The sequence below is a fragment of the Pleurodeles waltl genome, chromosome 12 (genome assembly GCF_031143425.1).
Source record: "Pleurodeles waltl isolate 20211129_DDA chromosome 12, aPleWal1.hap1.20221129, whole genome shotgun sequence".
In the NCBI taxonomy this organism is placed as follows: Eukaryota; Metazoa; Chordata; class Amphibia; order Caudata; family Salamandridae; genus Pleurodeles; species Pleurodeles waltl.
In genome coordinates this window covers 922,856-945,670 of record NC_090451.1, presented here as the reverse complement: position 1 = coordinate 945,670, position 22,815 = coordinate 922,856, and the positions used below count along the sequence as shown (strand labels likewise).

Below are 22,815 nucleotides of genomic sequence, written 5' to 3'. Positions count from 1 at the left end.
TGCATAGAGAATATTCACTCAGTATTAACACATAATTATTAAGAAGCAACTTAGCAAAGTCTCAGTAGTGCATGGTTCAACAAAGCAAGAACTCAGTCATTTGTCTATTTGCGTCAGATTTTAGTGAACACCTTAAATAACCTTGTATTAGCATCAGCATGTTGGGCTTCATGCAAAACAATTTAGCAAAAACAAATTTGGAAAACATCTAACTATGGCCTCTATCAAAGAGCAGTTGGTACCTAGAAAGAAAAGGCAAACAGACAATTACAATTTTAATCAGATAGTTACCCATCCAACGGATCAGCAAACAGCGTCAGTCTTCCTCCTCTGGACATCAGTCGTTTGCATCATCACCAAAGAAAGGACAGGGCAAAGTATCAGTATGGCATAGCTAAGGAACAAGAACTTCCCTCATATAGAGGAGAAGTAAGTATCAGGTAAGGAATAAGTAAAGGGTGGTTTAGAGTAACAGGGCGAACAAACGGCAAAGTCTCAAACGAAATGGCCTAAATGGCTCAGTAGAATGGCAAAGAATGGCTTGGAGTGGAATGTCCAATAAATGCCTGATTTCTCCTCGGGTCATGTGGTTAAATCAAAACTGTCTAATTTACTCCTAATTCCTCAATGGATAATCATTGGTGCATCACCATCTCTGTCCAATAATCTTCACCAGAGTTTTACACAAACCACAGTTCTCATGTCGTTGATTGGCCCATGTTATTGACGTTTTCATCGGTTGGAATGTCAGGTAAGAAAAGTTACATTTTACGCTACAGTCAGTAGTTCCATTGTTTTCTCCTACTCCAGGCAGCCTTGCACCTGTTACAAATTACACTGTTGCATTCAGCAAGAATGTCTCCTTGAGCAAGTAGGGTCCCATGAGAAAGAATTTACTACAGCTACACACCCCTCTAGCTTCTGGGAAAGTACAGTTTCATGTCCTTCAGGAAAATAGCACATTGCACGTTAGAAAAAGACAGTTTAATATGAGACCAGGCAGCTAGGCACAGACCTTCGCTAAACTAAGGCCTACTGCTTAATGAACAAACTCCTAATACATAACTCCAATTTTGATATGTTAATACAAATTAAAAACATTAGTACATAATTAATTCAGCATTTATACCTTTCATTAGTCTTCGTATACATTGGTAGCCACTCCCCGTGGGCACATTTCAAACGTGTGCATTATTTCTAGGTTAACACATTTTTTATGCAGCTTCATTACCCAATATATTGTAAGCTTTTCATGTTAATATTAATTTTAAAAGACACACTCCAGCAATCCCTCCTCTGATGACTCTTGTCATCACACAAATCTTCCCTACTAATTTTACATACTAAAATTCCCTCATATCAATCTCTTCCCTTCTTGGTTTCCCCTTTGATCTTGCCCTGAATAATTTTTCCCTTTGTTTTTCTTCCCTCCTCCTATTATTTTTCGCCATCTTCAATTATATTCTTTTACTAATTTTACATGCCACCCATGATCCAAATAAGCAATCTATAACAATCAATATCCCCTGTATTATTTTAGACAATATCCCATGCCAAATGTTACTAATCCAATTTCCCACTGAAGCAAATCCTTTCCCAACCTTTTTCCAAACACCTGGTTCTTTCAAATCCTTCAAGTCCGTACTATCCCTAGTCAAGTTAGTAAGCATACTTCTAATCTCATTACTATTATCTGGTATGTAAGCGCAACAATTACACCCATTGAGCAATCTACATACTCTGCCATTTTTCACTAAAAGAATGTCTAAAGCAAGCCTGTTTTGAAGAGTCATAGCCCCCTCCGCAGCAAGTTCAGTATCCATCAGGAGTATAGCCCCTGAAAAGTTTGTCAGCATGTTATCCTCAATAGTAGACAACTTTTGAATCTTTATGGAGTTCATAATAACTCCCACTGAAGAAATTATCGTCCCAAATATGTCTCCTACTACACCAGCAGCAGTCTCTTTCTTATGTCTAGTACAATGTAATTCAGACAATTTTGGTAACCTTTTCAAACCGTCAAGTTGATATATCTTTGGGAAAACTATCCCCAAATAACATGTCCCATACTATCCCTTTGGAAGACGGTAATAAGCATTAAGTCCACATATATAATAAATCCCGGGGATTGCTGGATCCTGTCCATTTAACATGAACGTCCATTTACTCTGAAACAAAAACACACGCTTACATTCACTCATTCCCACAAACACATTGTCATAGTATGATTTGGTCTTGGATATGCAAAGCTTTCCTACATGTAGTGCGTCTAAAGCTAACTTCCCTTGTTCTCTAATTGCACTATAACCGTCACTACTAGCAAAGGCCCGTTGCTGTAATCCTTTCTCTAGTTTACCCTTCAATGCCCTTCTTCTCTCTTCCGTGTGAACTAAAAAGCTTTTCTCTACAGGTGTAAGCAAACATGTCAAATTATTGTGGTGTGCATAAGATGTACTAATTGTTAATGTCGCCTGAAAGAATCCTTTAACTAACTTTATGCTATAGTACTTAGCTACCCCACTCACATCCTATATGATAGGCACATTAGAAAACACAAGATCATGATTTGAGTAAAAATATTGAATCTCTTCCTGGTTATAGAATCTTGTTAGTAACAGACTACAACGTATCCCATATGTTAATGACAGTCTATGATAGGTAACCCCCTCTTGTACCGAAACAGGAATCTGTGTACACACAAAACAATCTTTTGCATCCATTGTGTCAACATACTCACTCAGCAAGCTACAGAAAACATCAGTGGATAGTTCCCCTTTCGAGTTAGTTCCCTCATGCAAGTATCTTGTATCCAGCTCAAACCTCTCCCAGGCTGTTAGTGCAGTGGTAGTCTCAGGAATTGTAGCATTGTTAGTCCCACTTTTATCCATTAGTGTCATACTCACAACCACGACCCTAATGAATATTTATTACATGAACCTTTTTTGCAAAAGTATTTGGTTCAAGTAAACTTAAAGTGTTGGGATTCAAGGCCACGGCTCCATAGAGACTGGAGCCTAAATCTAGCCAGTTTAGCCTGCTCAGCCACGCTACCTCACATCTACCACATCACAACTATAGTAACTTGGCCAAACACTGTGGACACCCGCTGTGGTGACCTGGCTATGCAGGGTAACGCAGCATTCACCGACAGTTGAGCAAGTTACAGGTGAAAAGCAAAGTATAATAACTGTCTGCATATAATATATGTCTTTCCTTATTTATTCTTCTTCCCCATTGTATGTTTGCTCTCTGCTTTAGAAATGCGAGCTGTCATCACTGCAAGGAAACGTATCACACAGCGTTCTACTGTTTACACTCACTGAACTTTCAGCATCACAGTGACCCCTCTCGTCGCCTCTATAGTTAGACTTCATACAGCTGGTTTGTTTACCGATACAATTCTTGTCACCTTAGGTTGTGGTTTTTTAAAATAAGAAGGCTCGGTCCCACTGTCTGGCTACCCTTATATATATACGTCACCACTTTACATAGTCTCACCTCTCGCTATGTGGATCGTAGGTGCAGAAGGCAGAGAGTGAGACACTGATGCAGACAAAATACGTTTGTGAGTTGAAAAATACTGGCAGCGGTGGGATTCGAACCCACGCCTCCAAAGAGACTGGAGCCTTAATTCAGCCCCTTAGACCGCTCGGCCACACTACCCTGTGCAAAACCTGTTTCTGTAAGCTTTCTGAAGTGAGATGTTCTGTTGTATAGGGGAGTTGGAGAATAAGAGTGTATAGCCTGTGAAGTGATCCTAGGAAAGTCAACGCCAACAGCAGCAGGCAAGTGATACATTCAGTAGGTCAGGATTGGCCCCGGGCCATGGGAGGTGTCAGGGAGCGCCAGTCCTGAGAGTCCGTAGGAAGACAACCCTTACATTGGCGTCCCACACGCGCTGCTTCTCTTTCTTTAAGGATAAGGAATCAAACTATCTACGTCCCTCAACTTACCAACCCTCCGCCTCAGGAAAGATTTTGTGATTCATGAGCAGAACCCGGCTGGCGCTGTTTACAGTAATGCCTAAGCACAGTACTCAACTGAGCGGTGTTTCCAAACTGAGCCGTTGTACTGCCGGAAATACCATGGGATATGTCATTTAACTTTCACATAAAATAGGGTTAACCCAGCCCTACCACATACTAAAAACTAAAGACGGAACAATAAACCGACGAGGATGGGATTCGAACCCACGCGTGCAGAGCACAATGGATTAGCAGTCCATCGCCTTAACCACTCGGCCACCTCATCTTCAAAACGCCATGTTTCAGGAGTACAAAATATGGTAGCCAAAATGTGTTCTATTAGGTGATAGTTGTCTAAACATAATAAAGAGCATATATTTACAGATTGTTATGGTAACTTGTTGTCTTCAGCTTTGCTCTATACGACCTTGTTGTCCATCCCTACTTCAGCTTGAATTTATATGTTAAATGTAATGTAATCATGAAAATTACACTTTCCAAACGTGTTCTATCCATATGTGATGTACTATCACACTACCCTCAAATGAGCTAAGATTGCTTTAATTCAGTTGTACGTGGATTTAAAGTGCAATATCATGCAAATATTGTAGTGGTATGGCGCTTTCGAGTCGCTAGGTGTCAGTTATTGGTGGTGTGCTTACATGTCAACATTAGGCAGCAAATAGTACACACTTAAGGAAAACTGCCTTCCCATTTAATGTGCATTGTTCTGCAAAAAGTTTTAAGTAGGGGAAAGTAAAACTTAGTTTATAAAACCACCTAAACTGGGAGTATTGCCGCTACAGCTATAACACTTCAGTTTAAAAACGTACGTGCATCAACAAGAAATATTTTTGCGCTAAATAAATTGCTGTCCGACTACTCACGTAATGCATAAAACTGAGGCAGTTGTAATTACAATACATCGAAGTAATATTTTGGTAGTTTTTGTTGACGATGACTCCGCAGCAAGCGATCAGATTACTTTTTATTAGTGAAGGCGCGTCAGAGCCTTGATAAGTAAACTTACAAGGAGACACGCCTAGGTCGATGAACCTTTTAGACCAGGTTCGGGGACTTCCCAGTACGAGATGTCTTTTGGCATCACAAATCAATAGATCAATATCTCAACAACAATCGCAATAACTAATCAGCATGCTAATCAATAACCTTTAATGAGAGTCAATAAAGTGAACACACCATGATCTTTCAGTCATGAATAACCACTCCAATTTAGTTATGTGTTAGGATATTTATTTCCCTACTGGTTACAATCTAAAGTCATTTCTGTTAATCTCATCAGCAATTCATCTCATTAGTAACTCTTCAGATTTGCAATTAGAAACGCAATTAATTAATGCATAGAGAATATTCACTCAGTATTAACACATAATTATTAAGAAGCAACTTAGCAAAGTCTCAGTAGTGCATGGTTCAACAAAGCAAGAACTCAGTCATTTGTCTATTTGCGTCAGATTTTAGTGAACACCTTAAATAACCTCGTATTAGCATCAGCATGTTGGGCTTCATGCAAAACAATTTAGCAAACACAAATTTGGAAAACATCTAACTATGGCCTCTATCAAAGAGCAGTTGGTACCTAGAAAGAAAAGGCAAACAGACAATTACAATTTTCATCAGATAGTTACCCATCCAACGGATCAGCAAACAGCGTCAGTCTTCGTCCTCGGGACATCAGTCGTTTGCATCATTAGCAAAGAAAGGACAGGGCAAAGTATCAGTATGGCACAGCTAAGGAACAAGAACTTCCCTCATATAGAGGAGAAGTAAGTATCAGGTAAGGAATAAGTAAAGGGTGGTTTAGAGTAACAGGGCGAACAAATGGCAAAGTCTCAAACGAAATGGCCTAAATGGCTCAGTAGAATGGCAAAGAATGGCTTGGAGTGGAATGTCCAATGAATGCCTGATTTCTCCTCGGGTCATGTGGTTAAATCAAAACTGTCTAATTTACTCCTAATTCCTCAGTGGATAATCATTGGTGCATCGCCATCTCTGTCCAATAATCTTCACCAGAGTTTTACACAAACCACAGTTCTCATGTCGTTGATTGGCCCATGTTATTGACGTTTTCATCGGTTGGAATGTCAGGTAAGAAAAGTTACATTTTACGCTACAGTCAGTAGTTCCATTGTTTTCTCCTACTCCAGGCAGCCTTGCACCTGTTACAAATTACACTGTTGCATTCAGCAAGAATGTCTCCTTGAGCAAGTAGGGATCCCATGAGAAAGAATTTACTACAGCTACACACATCTCTAGCTTCTGGAAAAGTACAGTTTCATGTCCTTCAGGAAAATAGCACATTCCACGTTAGAAAAAGACAGTTTAATATGAGACCAGGCAGCTAGGCACAGACCTTCGCTAAACTAAGGCCTACTGCTTAATGAACAAACTCCTAATACATAACTCCAATTTTGATATGTTAATACAAATTAAAAACATTAGTACATAATTAATTCAGCATTAATAACTTTCATTAGTCTTCGTATACATTGGTAGCCACTCCCCGTGGGCACATTTCAAACGTGTGCATTATTTCTACGTTAACACATTTTTTATGCAGCTTCATTACACAATATATTGTAAGCTTTTCATGTTAATATTAATTTTAAAAGACACACTCCAGCAATCCCTCCTCTGATGACTCTTGTCATCACACAAATCTTCCCTACTAATTTTACATACTAAAATTCCCTCATATCAATCTCTTCCCTTCTTGGTTTCCCCTTTGATCTTGCCCTGAATAATTTTTCCCTTTGTTTTTCTTCCCTCCTCCTATTATTTTTCGCCATCTTCAATTTTATTCTTTTACTAATTTTACATGCCACCCATGATCCAAATAAGCAATCTATAACAATCAATATCCCCTGTATTGTTTTAGACAATATCCCATGCCAAATGTTACTAATCCAATTTCCCACTGAAGCAAATCCTTTCCCAACCTTTTTCCAAACACCTGGTTCTTTCAAATCCTTCAAGTCCGTACTATCCCTAGTCAAGTTAGTAAGCATACTTCTAATCTCATTACTATTATCTGGTATGTAAGCGCAACAATTACACCCATTAAGCAATCTACAAACTCCGCCATTTTTCACTAAAAGAATGTCTAAAGCAAGCCTGTTTTGAAGAGTCATAGCCCCCTCCGCAGCAAGTTCAGTATCCATCAGGAGTATAGCCCCTGAAAAGTTTGTCAGCATGTTATCCTCAATAGTAGGCAACTTTCGAATCTTTATGGAGTTCATAATAACTCCCACTGAAGAAATTATCGTCCCAAATATGTCTCCTACTACACCAGCAGCAGTCTCTTTCTTATGTCTAGTACGATGTAATTCAGACAATTTTGGTAACCTTTTCAAATCGTCAAGTTGATATATCTTTGGGAAAACTATCACCAAATAACATGTCCCATATTATCCCTTTGGAAGACGCTAATAAGCATGAAGTCCACATATATAATAAATCCCGGGGATTGCTGGATCCTGTCCATTTAACATGAACGTCCATTTACTCTGAAACAAAAACACACGCTTACATTCACTCATTCCCACAAACACATTGTCATAGTATGATTTGGTCTTGGATATGCAAAGCTTTCCTACATGTAGTGCGTCTAAAGCTAACTTCCCTTGTTCTCTAATTGCACTATAACCGTCACTACTATCAAAGGCCCGTTGCTGTAATCCTTTCTCTAGTTTACCCTTCAATGCCCTTCTTCTCTCTTCCGTGTGATCTAAAAAGATTTTCTCTACAGGTGTAAGCAAACATGTCAAATTATTGTGGTGTGCATAAGATGTTCTAATTGTTAATGTCGCCTGAAAGAATCCTTTAACTAACTTTATGCTATAGTACTTAGCTACCCCACTCACATCCTCTATGATAGGCACATTAGAAAACACAAGATCATGAATTGAGTAAAAATATTGAATCTCTTCCTGGTTATAGAATCTTGTTAGTAACAGACTACAACGTATCCCATATGTTAATGACAGTCTATGATAGGTAACCCCCTCTTGTACCGAAACAGGAATCTGTGTACACACAAAACAATCTTTTGCATCCATTGTGTCAACATACTCACTCAGCAAGCGATAGAAAACATCAGTGGATAGTTCCCCTTTCGAGTTATTTCCCTCATGCAAGTATCTTGTATCCAGCTCAAACCTCTCCCAGGCTGTTAGTGCAGTGGTAGTCTCAGGAATTGTAGCATTGTTAGTCCCACTTTTATCCTTTAGTGTCATACTCACAACCACGACCCTAATGAATATTTATTACATGAACCTTTTTTGCAAAAGTATTTGGTTCAAGTAAACTTAAAGTGTTGGGATTCAAGCCCACGGCTCCAGAGAGACTGGAGCCTAAATCTAGCCAGTTTAGCCTGCTCAGCCACGCTACCTCACATCTACAAGCTCACAACTATAGTAACTTGGCCAAACACTGTGGACACCCGCTGTGGTGACCTGGCTATGCAGGGTAACGCAGCATTCACCGACAGTTGAGCGAGTTACAGGTGAAAAGCAAAGTATAATAACAGTCTGCATATAATATATGTCTTTCCTTATTTATTCTTCTTCCCCATTGTATGTTTGCTCTCTGCTTTAGAAACGAGAGCTGTCATCACTGCAAGGAAACGTATCACACAGCGTTCTACTGTTTACACTCACTGAACTTTCAGCATCACAGTGACCCCTCTCGTCGCCTCTATAGTTAGACTTCAAGACAGCTGGTTTGTTTACCGATACAATTCTTGTCATCTTAGGTTGTGGTTTTTTAAAATAAGAAGGCTCGGTCCCACTGTCTGGCTACCCTTATATATATATGTCACCACTTTACATAGTCTTACCTCTCGCTATGTGGATCGTAGGTGCAGAAGGCAGAGAGTGAGACACTGATGCTGACAAAATACGTTTGTGAGTTGAAAAATACTGGCAGCGGTGGGATTCGAACCCACGTCTCCAAAGAGACTGGAGCCTTAATCCAGCGCCTTAGACCGCTCGGCCACACTACCCTGTGCAAACCTGTTTCTGTAAGCTTTCTGAAGTGAGATGTTCTGTTGTATAGGGGAGTTGGAGAATAAGGGTGTATAGCCTGTGAAGTGATCCTAGGAAAGTCAACGCCAACAGCAGCAAGCACGTGATACATTCAGTAGGTCAGGATTGGCCCCGGGCCATGGGAGGTGTCAGGGAGCGCCAGTCCTGAGAGTCCGTAGGAAGACAACCCTTACATTGGCGTCCCGCACGCGCTGCTTCTCTTTCTTTAAGGATAAGGAATCAAACTATCTACGTCCCTCAACTTACCAACCCTCCGCCTCAGGAAAGATTTTGTGATTCATGAGCAGAACCCGGCTGGCGCTGTTTACAGTAATGCCTAAGCAAAGGACTCAACTGAGCGGTGTTTCCAAACTGAGCCGTTATACTGCCAGAAATACCATGGGATATGTCATTTAACTTTCACATAAAATAGGGTTAACCCAGCCCTACCACATACTAAAAACTAAAGACGGAACAATAAACCGACAAGGATGGGATTCAAACCCACGCGTGCAGAGCACAATGGATTAGCAGTCCATCGTCTTAACCACTCGGTCAACTAGTATTCAAAACACCATGTTTCAGGAGTACAAAATATGGTAGCCAAAATGTGTTCTATTAGGTGATAGTTGTCTAAACATAATAAAGAGCATATATTTACAGATTGTTATGGTAACTTGTTGTCTTCAGCTTTGCTCTATACGACCTTGTTGTCCATCCCTACTTCAGCTTGAATTTATATGTTAAATGTAATGTAATCATGAAAATTACATTTTCCAAACGTGTTCTATCCATATGTGATGTACTATCACACTACCCTCAAATGAGCTAAGATTGCTTTAATTCAGTTGTACGTGGATTTAAAGTGCAATATCATGCAAATATTGTACTGGTATGGCGCTTTCGAGTCTCTAGGTGTCAGTTATTGGTGGTGTGCTTACATGTCAACATTAGGCAGCAAATAGTACACACTTAAGGAAAACTGCCTTCCCATTTAATGTGCATTGTTCTGCAAAAAGTTTTAAGTAGGGGAAAGTAAAACTTAGTTTATAAAACCACCTAAACTGGGAGTATTGCCGCTACAGCTATGCCACTTCAGTTTAAAAACGTACGTGCATCAACAAGAAATATTTTTGCGCTAAATAAATTGCTGTCCGACTACTCACGTAATGCATAAAACTGAGGCAGTCGTAATTACAATACATCGAAGTAATATTTTGGTAGTTTTTGTTGACGATGGATCCGCAGCAAGCGATCAGATTACTTTTTATTAGTGAAGGCGCGTCAGAGCCTTGATAAGTAAACTTACAAGGAGACACGCCTAGGTCGATGAACCTTTTAGACCAGGTTCGGGGACTTCCCAGTACGAGATGTCTTTTGGCATCACAAATCAATAGATCAATATCTCAACAACAATCGCAATAACTAATCAGCATGCTAATCAATAACCTTTAATGAGAGTCAATAAAGTGAACACACCATGATCTTTCAGTCATGAATAACCACTCCAATTTAGTTATGTGTTAGGATATTTATTTCCCTGCTGGTTACAATCTAAAGTCATTTCTGTTAATCTCATCAGCAATTCATCTCATTAGTAACTCTTCAGATTTGCAATTAGAAACGCAATTAATTAATGCATAGAGAATATTCACTCAGTATTAACACATAATTATTAAGAAGCAACTTAGCAAAGTCTCAGTAGTGCATGGTTCAACAAAGCAAGAACTCAGTCATTTGTCTATTTGCGTCAGATTTTAGTGAACACCTTAAATAACCTCGTATTAGCATCAGCATGTTGGGCTTCATGCAAAACAATTTAGCAAACACAAATTTGGAAAACATCTAACTATGGCCTCTATCAAAGAGCAGTTGGTACCTAGAAAGAAAAGGCAAACAGACAATTACAATTTTCATCAGATAGTTACCCATCCAACGGATCAGCAAACAGCGTCAGTCTTCGTCCTCGGGACATCAGTCGTTTGCATCATCAGCAAAGAAAGGACAGGGCAAAGTATCAGTAATGCACAGCTAAGGAACAAGAACTTCCCTCATATAGAGGAGAAGTAAGTATCAGGTAAGGAATAAGTAAAGGGTGGTTTAGAGTAACAGGGCGAACAAACGGCAAAGTCTCAAACGAAATGGCCTAAATGGCTCAGTAGAATGGCAAAGAATGGCTTGGAGTGGAATGTCCAATAAATGCCTGATTTCTCCTCGGGTCATGTGGTTAAATCAAAACTGTCTAATTTACTCCTAATTCCTCAATGGATAATCATTGGTGCATCGCCAACTCTGTCCAATAATCTTCACCAGAGTTTTACACAAACCACAGTTCTCATGTCGTTGATTGGCCCATGTTATTGACGTTTTCATCGGTTGGAATGTAAGGTAAGAAAAGTTACATTTTACGCTACAGTCAGTAGTTCCATTGTTTTCTCCTACTCCAGGCAGCCTTGCACCTGTTACAAATTACACTGTTGCATTCAGCAAGAATGTCTCCTTGAGCAAGTAGGGTCCCATGAGAAAGAATTTACTACAGCTACACACATCTCTAGCTTCTGGGAAAGTACAGTTTCATGTCCTTCAGGAAAATAGCACATTGCACGTTAGAAAAAGACAGTTTAATATGAGACCAGGCAGCTAGGCACAGACCTTCGCTAAACTAAGGCCTACTGCTTAATGAACAAACTCCTAATACATAACTCCAATTTTGATATGTTAATACAAACGAAAAACATTAGTACATAATTAATTCAGCATTAATAACTTTCATTAGTCTTCGTATACATTGGTAGCCACTCCCCGTGGGCACATTTCAAACGTGTGCATTATTTCTACGTTAACACATTTTTTATGCAGCTTCATTACACAATATATTGTAAGCTTTTCATGTTAATATTAATTTTAAAAGACACACTCCAGCAATCCCTCCTCTGATGACTCTTGTCATCACACAAATCTTCCCTACTAATTTTACATACTAAAATTCCCTCATATCAATCTCTTCCCTTCTTGGTTTCCCCTTTGATCTTGCCCTGAATAATTTTTCCCTTTGTTTTTCTTCCCTCCTCCTATTATTTTTCGCCATCTTCAATTTTATTCTTTTACTAATTTTACATGCCACCCATGATCCAAATAAGCAATCTATAACAATCAATATCCCCTGTATTATTTTAGACAATATCCCATGCCAAATGTTACTAATCCAATTTCCCACTGAAGCAAATCCTTTCCCAACCTTTTTCCAAACACCTGGTTCTTTCAAATCCTTCAAGTCCGTACTATCCCTAGTCAAGTTAGTAAGCATACTTCTAATCTCATTACTATTATCTGGTATGTAAACGCAACAATTACACCCATTGAGCAATCTACAAACTCTGCCATTTTTCACTAAAAGAATGTCTAAAGCAAGCCTGTTTTGAAGAGTCATAGCCCCCTCCGCAGCAAGTTCAGTATCCATCAGGAGTGTAGCCCCTGAAAAGTTTGTCAGCATGTTATCCTCAATAGTAGACAACTTTTGAATCTTTATGGAGTTCATAATTACTCCCACTGAAGAAATTATCGTCCCAAATATGTCTCCTACTACACCAGCAGCAGTCTCATTCTTATGTCTAGTACGATGTAATTCAGACAATTTTGGTAACCTTTTCAAATCGTCAAGTTGATATATCTTTGGGAAAACTATCCCCAAATAACATGTCCCATACTATCCCTTTGGAAGACGGTAATAAGCATTAAGTCCACATATATAATAAATCCCGGGGATTGCTGGATCCTGTCCATTTAACATGAACGTCCATTTACTCTGAAACAAAAACACACGCTTACATTCACTCATTCCCACAAACACATTGTCATAGTATGATTTGGTCTTGGATATGCAAAGCTTTCCTACATGTAGTGCGTCTAAAGCTAACTTCCCTTGTTCTCTAATTGCACTATAACCGTCACTACTAGCAAAGGCCCGTTGCTGTAATCCTTTCTCTAGTTTACCCTTCAATGCCCTTCTTCTCTCTTCCGTGTGAACTAAAAAGCTTTTCTCTACAGGTGTAAGCAAACATGTCAAATTATTGTGGTGTGCATAAGATGTACTAATTGTTAATGTCGCCTGAAAGAATCCTTTAACTAACTTTATGCTATAGTACTTAGCTACCCCACTCACATCCTATATGATAGGCACATTAGAAAACACAAGATCATGATTTGAGTAAAAATATTGAATCTCTTCCTGGTTATAGAATCTTGTTAGTAACAGACTACAACGTATCCCATATGTTAATGACAGTCTATGATAGGTAACCCCCTCTTGTACCGAAACAGGAATCTGTGTACACACAAAACAATCTTTTGCATCCATTGTGTCAACATACTCACTCAGCAAGCTACAGAAAACATCAGTGGATAGTTCCCCTTTCGAGTTAGTTCCCTCATGCAAGTATCTTGTATCCAGCTCAAACCTCTCCCAGGCTGTTAGTGCAGTGGTAGTCTCAGGAATTGTAGCATTGTAAGTCCCACTTTTATCCATTAGTGTCATACTCACAACCACGACCCTAATGAATATTTATTACATGAACCTTTTTTGCAAAAGTATTTGGTTCAAGTAAACTTAAAGGGTTGGGATTCAAGCCCACGGCTCCAGAGAGACTGGAGCCTAAATCTAGCCAGTTTAGCCTGCTCAGCCACGCTACCTCACATCTACCACATCACAACTATAGTAACTTGGCCAAACACTGTGGACACCCGCTGTGGTGACCTGGCTATGCAGGGTAACGCAGCATTCACCGACAGTTGAGCAAGTTACAGGTGAAAAGCAAAGTATAATAACTGTCTGCATATAATATATGTCTTTCCTTATTTATTCTTCTTCCCCATTGTATGTTTGCTCTCTGCTTTAGAAATGCGAGCTGTCATCACTGCAAGGAAACGTATCACACAGCGTTCTACTGTTTACACTCACTGAACTTTCAGCATCACAGTGACCCCTCTCGTCGCCTCTATAGTTAGACTTCATACAGCTGGTTTGTTTACCGATACAATTCTTGTCACCTTAGGTTGTGGTTTTTTAAAATAAGAAGGCTCGGTCCCACTGTCTGGCTACCCTTATATATATACGTCACCACTTTACATAGTCTCACCTCTCGCTATGTGGATCGTAGGTGCAGAAGGCAGAGAGTGAGACACTGATGCAGACAAAATAAGTTTGTGAGTTGAAAAATACTGGCAGCGGTGGGATTCGAACCCACGCCTCCAAAGAGACTGGAGCCTTAATCCAGCCCCTTAGACTGCTCGGCCACACTACCCTGTGCAAACCTGTTTCTGTAAGCTTTCTGAAGTGAGATGTTCTGTTGTATAGGGGAGTTGGAGAATAAGAGTGTATAGCCTGTGAAGTGATCCTAGGAAAGTCAACGCCAACAGCAGCAGGCAAGTGATACATTCAGTAGGTCAGGATTGGCCCCGGGCCATGGGAGGTGTCAGGGAGCGCCAGTCCTGAGAGTCCGTAGGAAGACAACCCTTACATTGGCGTCCCACACGCGCTGCTTCTCTTTCTTTAAGGATAAGGAATCAAACTATCTACGTCCCTCAACTTACCAACCCTCCGCCTCAGGAAAGATTTTGTGATTCATGAGCAGAACCCGGCTGGCGCTGTTTACAGTAATGCCTAAGCACAGTACTCAACTGAGCGGTGTTTCCAAACTGAGCCGTTGTACTGCCGGAAATACCATGGGATATGTCATTTAACTTTCACATAAAATAGGGTTAACCCAGCCCTACCACATACTAAAAACTAAAGACGGAACAATAAACCGACGAGGATGGGATTCGAACCCACGCGTGCAGAGCACAATGGATTAGCAGTCCATCGCCTTAACCACTCGGCCACCTCATCTTCAAAACACCATGTTTCAGGAGTACAAAATATGGTAGCCAAAATGTGTTCTATTAGGTGATAGTTGTCTAAACATAATAAAGAGCATATATTTACAGATTGTTATGGTAACTTGTTGTCTTCAGCTTTGCTATATACGACCTTGTTGCCCATCCCTACTTCAGCTTGAATTTATATGTTAAATGTAATGTAATCATGAAAATTACACTTTCAAAACGTGTTCTATCCATATGTGATGTACTATCACACTACCCTCAAATGAGCTAAGATTGCTTTAATTCAGTTGTACGTGGATTTAAAGTGCAATATCATGCAAATATTGTAGTGGTATGGCGCTTTCGAGTCGCTAGGTGTCAGTTATTGGTGGTGTGCTTACATGTCAACATTAGGCAGCAAATAGTACACACTTAAGGAAAACTGCCTTCCCATTTAATGTGCATTGTTCTGCAAAAAGTTTTAAGTAGGGGAAAGTAAAACTTAGTTTATAAAACCACCTAAACTGGGAGTATTGCCGCTACAGCTATAACACTTCAGTTTAAAAACGTACGTGCATCAACAAGAAATATTTTTGCGCTAAATAAATTGCTGTCCGACTACTCACGTAATGCATAAAACTGAGGCAGTTGTAATTACAATACATCGAAGTAATATTTTGGTAGTTTTTGTTGACGATGACTCCGCAGCAAGCGATCAGATTACTTTTTATTAGTGAAGGCGCGTCAGAGCCTTGATAAGTAAACTTACAAGGAGACACGCCTAGGTCGATGAACCTTTTAGACCAGGTTCGGGGACTTCCCAGTACGAGATGTCTTTTGGCATCACAAATCAATAGATCAATATCTCAACAACAATCGCAATAACTAATCAGCATGCTAATCAATAACCTTTAATGAGAGTCAATAAAGTGAACACACCATGATCTTTCAGTCATGAATAACCACTCCAATTTAGTTATGTGTTAGGATATTTATTTCCCTACTGGTTACAATCTAAAGTCATTTCTGTTAATCTCATCAGCAATTCATCTCATTAGTAACTCTTCAGATTTGCAATTAGAAACGCAATTAATTAATGCATAGAGAATATTCACTCAGTATTAACACATAATTATTAAGAAGCAACTTAGCAAAGTCTCAGTAGTGCATGGTTCAACAAAGCAAGAACTCAGTCATTTGTCTATTTGCGTCAGATTTTAGTGAACACCTTAAATAACCTCGTATTAGCATCAGCATGTTGGGCTTCATGCAAAACAATTTAGCAAACACAAATTTGGAAAACATCTAACCATGGCCTCTATCAAAGAGCAGTTGGTACCTAGAAAGAAAAGGCAAACAGACAATTACAATTTTCATCAGATAGTTACCCATCCAACGGATCAGCAAACAGCGTCAGTCTTCGTCCTCGGGACATCAGTCGTTTGCATCATTAGCAAAGAAAGGACAGGGCAATGTATCAGTATGGCACAGCTAAGGAACAAGAACTTCCCTCATATAAAGGAGAAGTAAGTATCAGGTAAGGAATAAGTAAAGGGTGGTTTAGAGTAACAGGGCGAACAAATGGCAAAGTCTCAAACGAAATGGCCTAAATGGCTCAGTAGAATGGCAAAGAATGGCTTGGAGTGGAATGTCCAATAAATGCCTGATTTCTCCTCGGGTCATGTGGTTAAATCAAAACTGTCTAATTTACTCCTAATTCCTCAGTGGATAATCATTGGTGCATCGCCATCTCTGTCCAATAATCTTCACCAGAGTTTTACACAAACCACAGTTCTCATGTCGTTGATTGGCCCATGTTATTGACGTTTTCATCGGTTGGAATGTCAGGTAAGAAAAGTTACATTTTACGCTACAGTCAGTAGTTCCATTGTTTTCTCCTACTCCAGGCAGCCTTGCACCTGTTACAAATTACACTGTTGCATTCAGCAAGAATGTCTCCTTGAGCAAGTAGGGATCCCATGAGAAAGAATTTACTACAGCTACACACATCTCTAGCTTCTGGAAAAGTACAGTTTCATGTCCTTCAGGAAAATAGCACATTCCACGTTAGAAAAAGACAGTTTAATATGAGACCAGGCAGCTAGGCACAGACCTTCGCTAAACTAAGGCCTACTGCTTAATGAACAAACTCCTAATACATAACTCCAATTTTGATATGTTAATACAAATTAAAAACATTAGTACATAATTAATTCAGCATTAATAACTTTCATTAGTCTTCGTATACATTGGTAGCCACTCCCCGTGGGCACATTTCAAACGTGTGCATTATTTCTACGTTAACACATTTTTTATGCAGCTTCATTACACAATATATTGTAAGCTTTTCATGTTAATATTAATTTTAAAAGACACACTCCAGCAATCCCTCCTCTGATGACTCTTGTCATCACACAAATCTTCCCTACTAATTTTACATACTAAAATTCCCTCATATCAATCTCTTCCCTTCTTGGTTTCCCCTTTGATCTTGCCCTGAATAATTTTTCCCTTTGTTTTTCTTCCCTCCTCCTATTATTTTTCGCCATCTTCAATTTTATTCTTTTACTAATTTTACATGCCACCCATGATCCAAATAAGCAATCTATAACAATCAATATCCCCTGTATTGTTTTAGACAATATCCCATGCCAAATGTTACTAATCCAATTTCCCACTGAAGCAAATCCTTTCCCAACCTTTTTCCAAACACCTGGTTCTTTCAAATCCTTCAAGTCCGTACTATCCCTAGTCAAGTTAGTAAGCATACTTCTAATCTCATTACTATTATCTGGTATGTAAGCGCAACAATTACACCCATTGAGCAATCTACAAACTCCGTCATTTTTCACTAAAAGAATGTCTAAAGCAAGTCTGTTTTGAAGAGTCATAGCCCCCTCCGCAGCAAGTTCAGTATCCATCAGGAGTATAGCCCCTGAAAAGTTTGTCAGCATGTTATCCTCAATAGTAGGCAACTTTCGAATCTTTATGGAGTTCATAATAACTCCCACTGAAGAAATTATCGTCCCAAATATGTCTCCTACTACACCAGCAGCAGTCTCTTTCTTATGTCTAGTACGATGTAATTCAGACAATTTTGGTAACCTTTTCAAATCGTCAAGTTGATATATCTTTGGGAAAACTATCACCAAATAACATGTCCCATATTATCCCTTTGGAAGACGCTAATAAGCATGAAGTCCACATATATAATAAATCCCGGGGATTGCTGGATCCTGTCCATTTAACATGAACGTCCATTTACTCTGAAACAAAAACACACGCTTACATTCACTCATTCCCACAAACACATTGTCATAGTATGATTTGGTCTTGGATATGCAAAGCTTTCCTACATGTAGTGCGTCTAAAGCTAACTTCCCTTGTTCTCTAATTGCACTATAACCGTCACTACTAGCAAAGGCCCGTTGCTGTAATCCTTTCTCTAGTTTACCCTTCAATGCCCTTCTTCTCTCTTCCGTGTGATCTAAAAAGATTTTCTCTACAGGTGTAAGCAAACATGTCAAATTATTGTGCATAAGATGTACTAATTGTTAATGTCGCCTGAAAGAATCCTTTAACTAACTTTATGCTATAGTACTTAGCTACCCCACTCACATCCTCTATGATAGGCACATTAGAAAACACAAGATCATGAATTGAGTAAAAATATTGAATCTCTTCCTGGTTATAGAATCTTGTTAGTAACAGACTACAACGTATCCCATATGTTAATGACAGTCTATGATAGGTAACCCCCTCTTGTACCGAAACAGGAATCTGTGTACACACAAAACAATCTTTTGCATCCATTGTGTCAACATACTCACTCAGCAAGCGATAGAAAACATCAGTGGATAGTTCCCCTTTCGAGTTATTTCCCTCATGCAAGTATCTTGTATCCAGCTCAAACCTCTCCCAGGCTGTTAGTGCAGTGGTAGTCTCAGGAATTGTAGCATTGTTAGTCCCACTTTTATCCATTAGTGTCATACTCACAACCACGACCCTAATGAATATTTATTACATGAACCTTTTTTGCAAAAGTATTTGGTTCAAGTAAACTTAAAGTGTTGGGATTCAAGCCCACGGCTCCAGAGAGACTGGAGCCTAAATCTAGCCAGTTTAGCCTGCTCAGCCACGCTACCTCACATCTACAAGCTCACAACTATAGTAACTTGGCCAAACACTGTGGACACCCGCTGTGGTGACCTGGCTATGCAGGGTAACGCAGCATTCACCGACAGTTGAGCGAGTTACAGGTGAAAAGCAAAGTATAATAACAGTCTGCATATAATATATGTCTTTCCTTATTTATTCTTCTTCCCCATTGTATGTTTGCTCTCTGCTTTAGAAACGAGAGCTGTCATCACTGCAAGGAAACGTATCACACAGCGTTCTACTGTTTACACTCACTGAACTTTCAGCATCACAGTGACCCCTCTCGTCGCCTCCATAGTTAGACTTCAAGACAGCTGGTTTGTTTACCGATACAATTCTTGTCATCTTAGGTTGTGGTTTTTTAAAATAAGAAGGCTCGGTCCCACTGTCTGGCTACCCTTATATATATATGTCACCACTTTACATAGTCTTACCTCTCGCTATGTGGATCGTAGGTGCAGAAGGCAGAGAGTGAGACACTGATGCTGACAAAATACGTTTGTGAGTTGAAAAATACTGGCAGCAGTGGGATTCGAACCCACGTCTCCAAAGAGACTGGAGCCTTAATCCAGCGCCTTAGACCGCTCGGCCACACTACCCTGTGCAAACCTGTTTCTGTAAGCTTTCTGAAGTGAGATGTTCTGTTGTATAGGGGAGTTGGAGAATAAGGGTGTATAGCCTGTGAAGTGATCCTAGGAAAGTCAACGCCAACAGCAGCAGGCACGTGATACATTCAGTAGGTCAGGATTGGCCCCGGGCCATGGGAGGTGTCAGGGAGCGCCAGTCCTGAGAGTCTGTAGGAAGACAACCCTTACATTGGCGTCCCGCACGCGCTGCTTCTCTTTCTTTAAGGATAAGGAATCAAACTATCTACGTCCCTCAACTTACCAACCCTCCGCCTCAGGAAAGATTTTGTGATTCATGAGCAGAACCCGGCTGGCGCTGTTTACAGTAATGCCTAAGCAAAGGACTCAACTGAGCGGTGTTTCCAAACTGAGCCGTTATACTGCCGGAAATACCATGGGATATGTCATTTAACTTTCACATAAAATAGGGTTAACCCAGCCCTACCACATACTAAAAACTAAAGACGGAACAATAAACCGACAAGGATGGGATTCAAACCCACGCGTGCAGAGCACAATGGATTAGCAGTCCATCGTCTTAACCACTCGGTCACCTAGACTTCAAAACACCGTGTTTCAGGAGTACAAAATATGGTAGCCAAAATGTGTTCTATTAGGTGATAGTTGTCTAAACATAATAAAGAGCATATATTTACAGATTGTTATGGTAACTTGTTGTCTTCAGCTTTGCTCTATACGACCTTGTTGTCCATCCCTACTTCAGCTTGAATTTATATGTTAAATGTAATGTAATCATGAAAATTACATTTTCCAAACGTGTTCTATCCATATGTGATGTACTATCACACTACCCTCAAATGAGCTAAGATTGCTTTAATTCAGTTGTACGTGGATTTAAAGTGCAATATCATGCAAATATTGTACTGGTATGGCGCTTTCGAGTCTCTAGGTGTCAGTTATTGGTGGTGTGCTTACATGTCAACATTAGGCAGCAAATAGTACACACTTAAGGAAAACTGCCTTCCCATTTAATGTGCATTGTTCTTCAAAAAGTTTTAAGTAGGGGAAAGTAAAACTTAGTTTATAAAACCACCTAAACTGGGAGTATTGCCGCTACAGCTATGACACTTCAGTTTAAAAACGTACGTGCATCAACAAGAAATATTTTTGCGCTAAATAAATTGCTGTCCGACTACTCACGTAATGCATAAAACTGAGGCAGTCGTAATTACAATACATCGAAGTAATATTTTGGTAGTTTTTGTTGACGATGGATCCGCAGCAAGCGATCAGATTACTTTTTATTAGTGAAGGCGCGTCAGAGCCTTGATAAGTAAACTTACAAGGAGACACGCCTAGGTCGATGAACCTTTTAGACCAGGTTCGGGGACTTCTCAGTACGAGATGTCTTTTGGCATCACAAATCAATAGATCAATATCTCAACAACAATCGCAATAACTAATCAGCATGCTAATCAATAACCTTTAATGAGAGTCAATAAAGTGAACACACCATGATCTTTCAGTCATGAATAACCACTCCAATTTAGTTATGTGTTAGGATATTTATTTCCCTACTGGTTACAATCTAAAGTCATTTCTGTTAATCTCATCAGCAATTCATCTCATTAGTAACTCTTCAGATTTGCAATTAGAAACGCAATTAATTAATGCATAGAGAATATTCACTCAGTATTAACACATAATTATTAAGAAGCAACTTAGCAAAGTCTCAGTAGTGCATGGTTCAACAAAGCAAGAACTCAGTCATTTGTCTATTTGCGTCAGATTTTAGTGAACACCTTAAATAACCTCGTATTAGCATCAGCATGTTGGGCTTCATGCAAAACAATTTAGCAAACACAAATTTGGAAAACATCTAACTATGGCCTCTATCAAAGAGCAGTTGGTACCTAGAAAGAAAAGGCAAACAGACAATTACAATTTTCATCAGATAGTTACCCATCCAACGGATCAGCAAACAGCGTCAGTCTTCGTCCTCGGGACATCAGTCGTTTGCATCATCAGCAAAGAAAGGACAGGGCAAAGTATCAGTATGGCACAGCTAAGGAACAAGAACTTCCCTCATATAGAGGAGAAGTAAGTATCAGGTAAGGAATAAGTAAAGGGTGGTTTAGAGTAACAGGGCGAACAAACGGCAAAGTCTCAAACGAAATGGCCTAAATGGCTCAGTAGAATGGCAAAGAATGGCTTGGAGTGGAATGTCCAATAAATGCCTGATTTCTCCTCGGGTCATGTGGTTAAATCAAAACTGTCTAATTTACTCCTAATTCCTCAATGGATAATCATTGGTGCATCGCCATCTCTGTCCAATAATCTTCACCAGAGTTTTACACAAACCACAGTTCTCATGTCGTTGATTGGCCCATGTTATTGACGTTTTCATCGGTTGGAATGTATGGTAAGAAAAGTTACATTTTACGCTACAGTCAGTAGTTCCATTGTTTTCTCCTACTCCAGGCAGCCTTGCACCTGTTACAAATTACACTGTTGCATTCAGCAAGAATGTCTCCTTGAGCAAGTAGGGTCCCATGAGAAAGAATTTACTACAGCTACACACATCTCTAGCTTCTGGGAAAGTACAGTTTCATGTCCTTCAGGAAAATAGCACATTGCACGTTAGAAAAAGACAGTTTAATATGAGACCAGGCAGCTAGGCACAGACCTTCGCTAAACTAAGGCCTACTGCTTAATGAACAAACTCCTAATACATAACTCCAATTTTGATATGTTAATACAAATGAAAAACATTAGTACATAATTAATTCAGCATTAATAACTTTCATTAGTCTTCGTATACATTGGTAGCCACTCCCCGTGGGCACATTTCAAACGTGTGCATTATTTCTACGTTAACACATTTTTTATGCAGCTTCATTACACAATATATTGTAAGTTTTTCATGTTAATATTAATTTTAAAAGACACACTCCAGCAATCCCTCCTCTGATGACTCTTGTCATCACACAAATCTTCCCTACTAATTTTACATACTAAAATTCCCTCATATCAATCTCTTCCCTTCTTGGTTTCCCCTTTGATCTTGCCCTGAATAATTTTTCCCTTTGTTTTTCTTCCCTCCTCCTATTATTTTTCGCCATCTTCAATTTTATTCTTTTACTAATTTTACATGCCACCCATGATCCAAATAAGCAATATATAACAATCAATATCCCC

At 39.5% G+C, this 22,815-nt stretch overlaps 4 non-coding genes across 4 annotated transcripts; all 4 read right to left on the bottom strand.

The window, feature by feature from the left end:
• Positions 1–4,169: 4,169 nt before the first annotated feature.
• On the bottom strand, positions 4,170–4,251 carry TRNAS-GCU (transfer RNA serine (anticodon GCU)). Its single transcript has one exon. It is a non-coding gene; the product is annotated as a tRNA-Ser (tRNA).
• A 4,655-nt stretch (positions 4,252–8,906) lies between these two features.
• Positions 8,907–8,988, bottom strand: TRNAL-AAG (transfer RNA leucine (anticodon AAG)). The gene has a single exon. It is a non-coding gene; the product is annotated as a tRNA-Leu (tRNA).
• A 5,827-nt stretch (positions 8,989–14,815) lies between these two features.
• On the bottom strand, positions 14,816–14,897 carry TRNAS-GCU (transfer RNA serine (anticodon GCU)). Its single transcript has one exon. It is a non-coding gene; the product is annotated as a tRNA-Ser (tRNA).
• Positions 14,898–19,547: 4,650 nt separating this feature from the next.
• Positions 19,548–19,629, bottom strand: TRNAL-AAG (transfer RNA leucine (anticodon AAG)). Its single transcript has one exon. It is a non-coding gene; the product is annotated as a tRNA-Leu (tRNA).
• Positions 19,630–22,815: the final 3,186 nt, after the last annotated feature.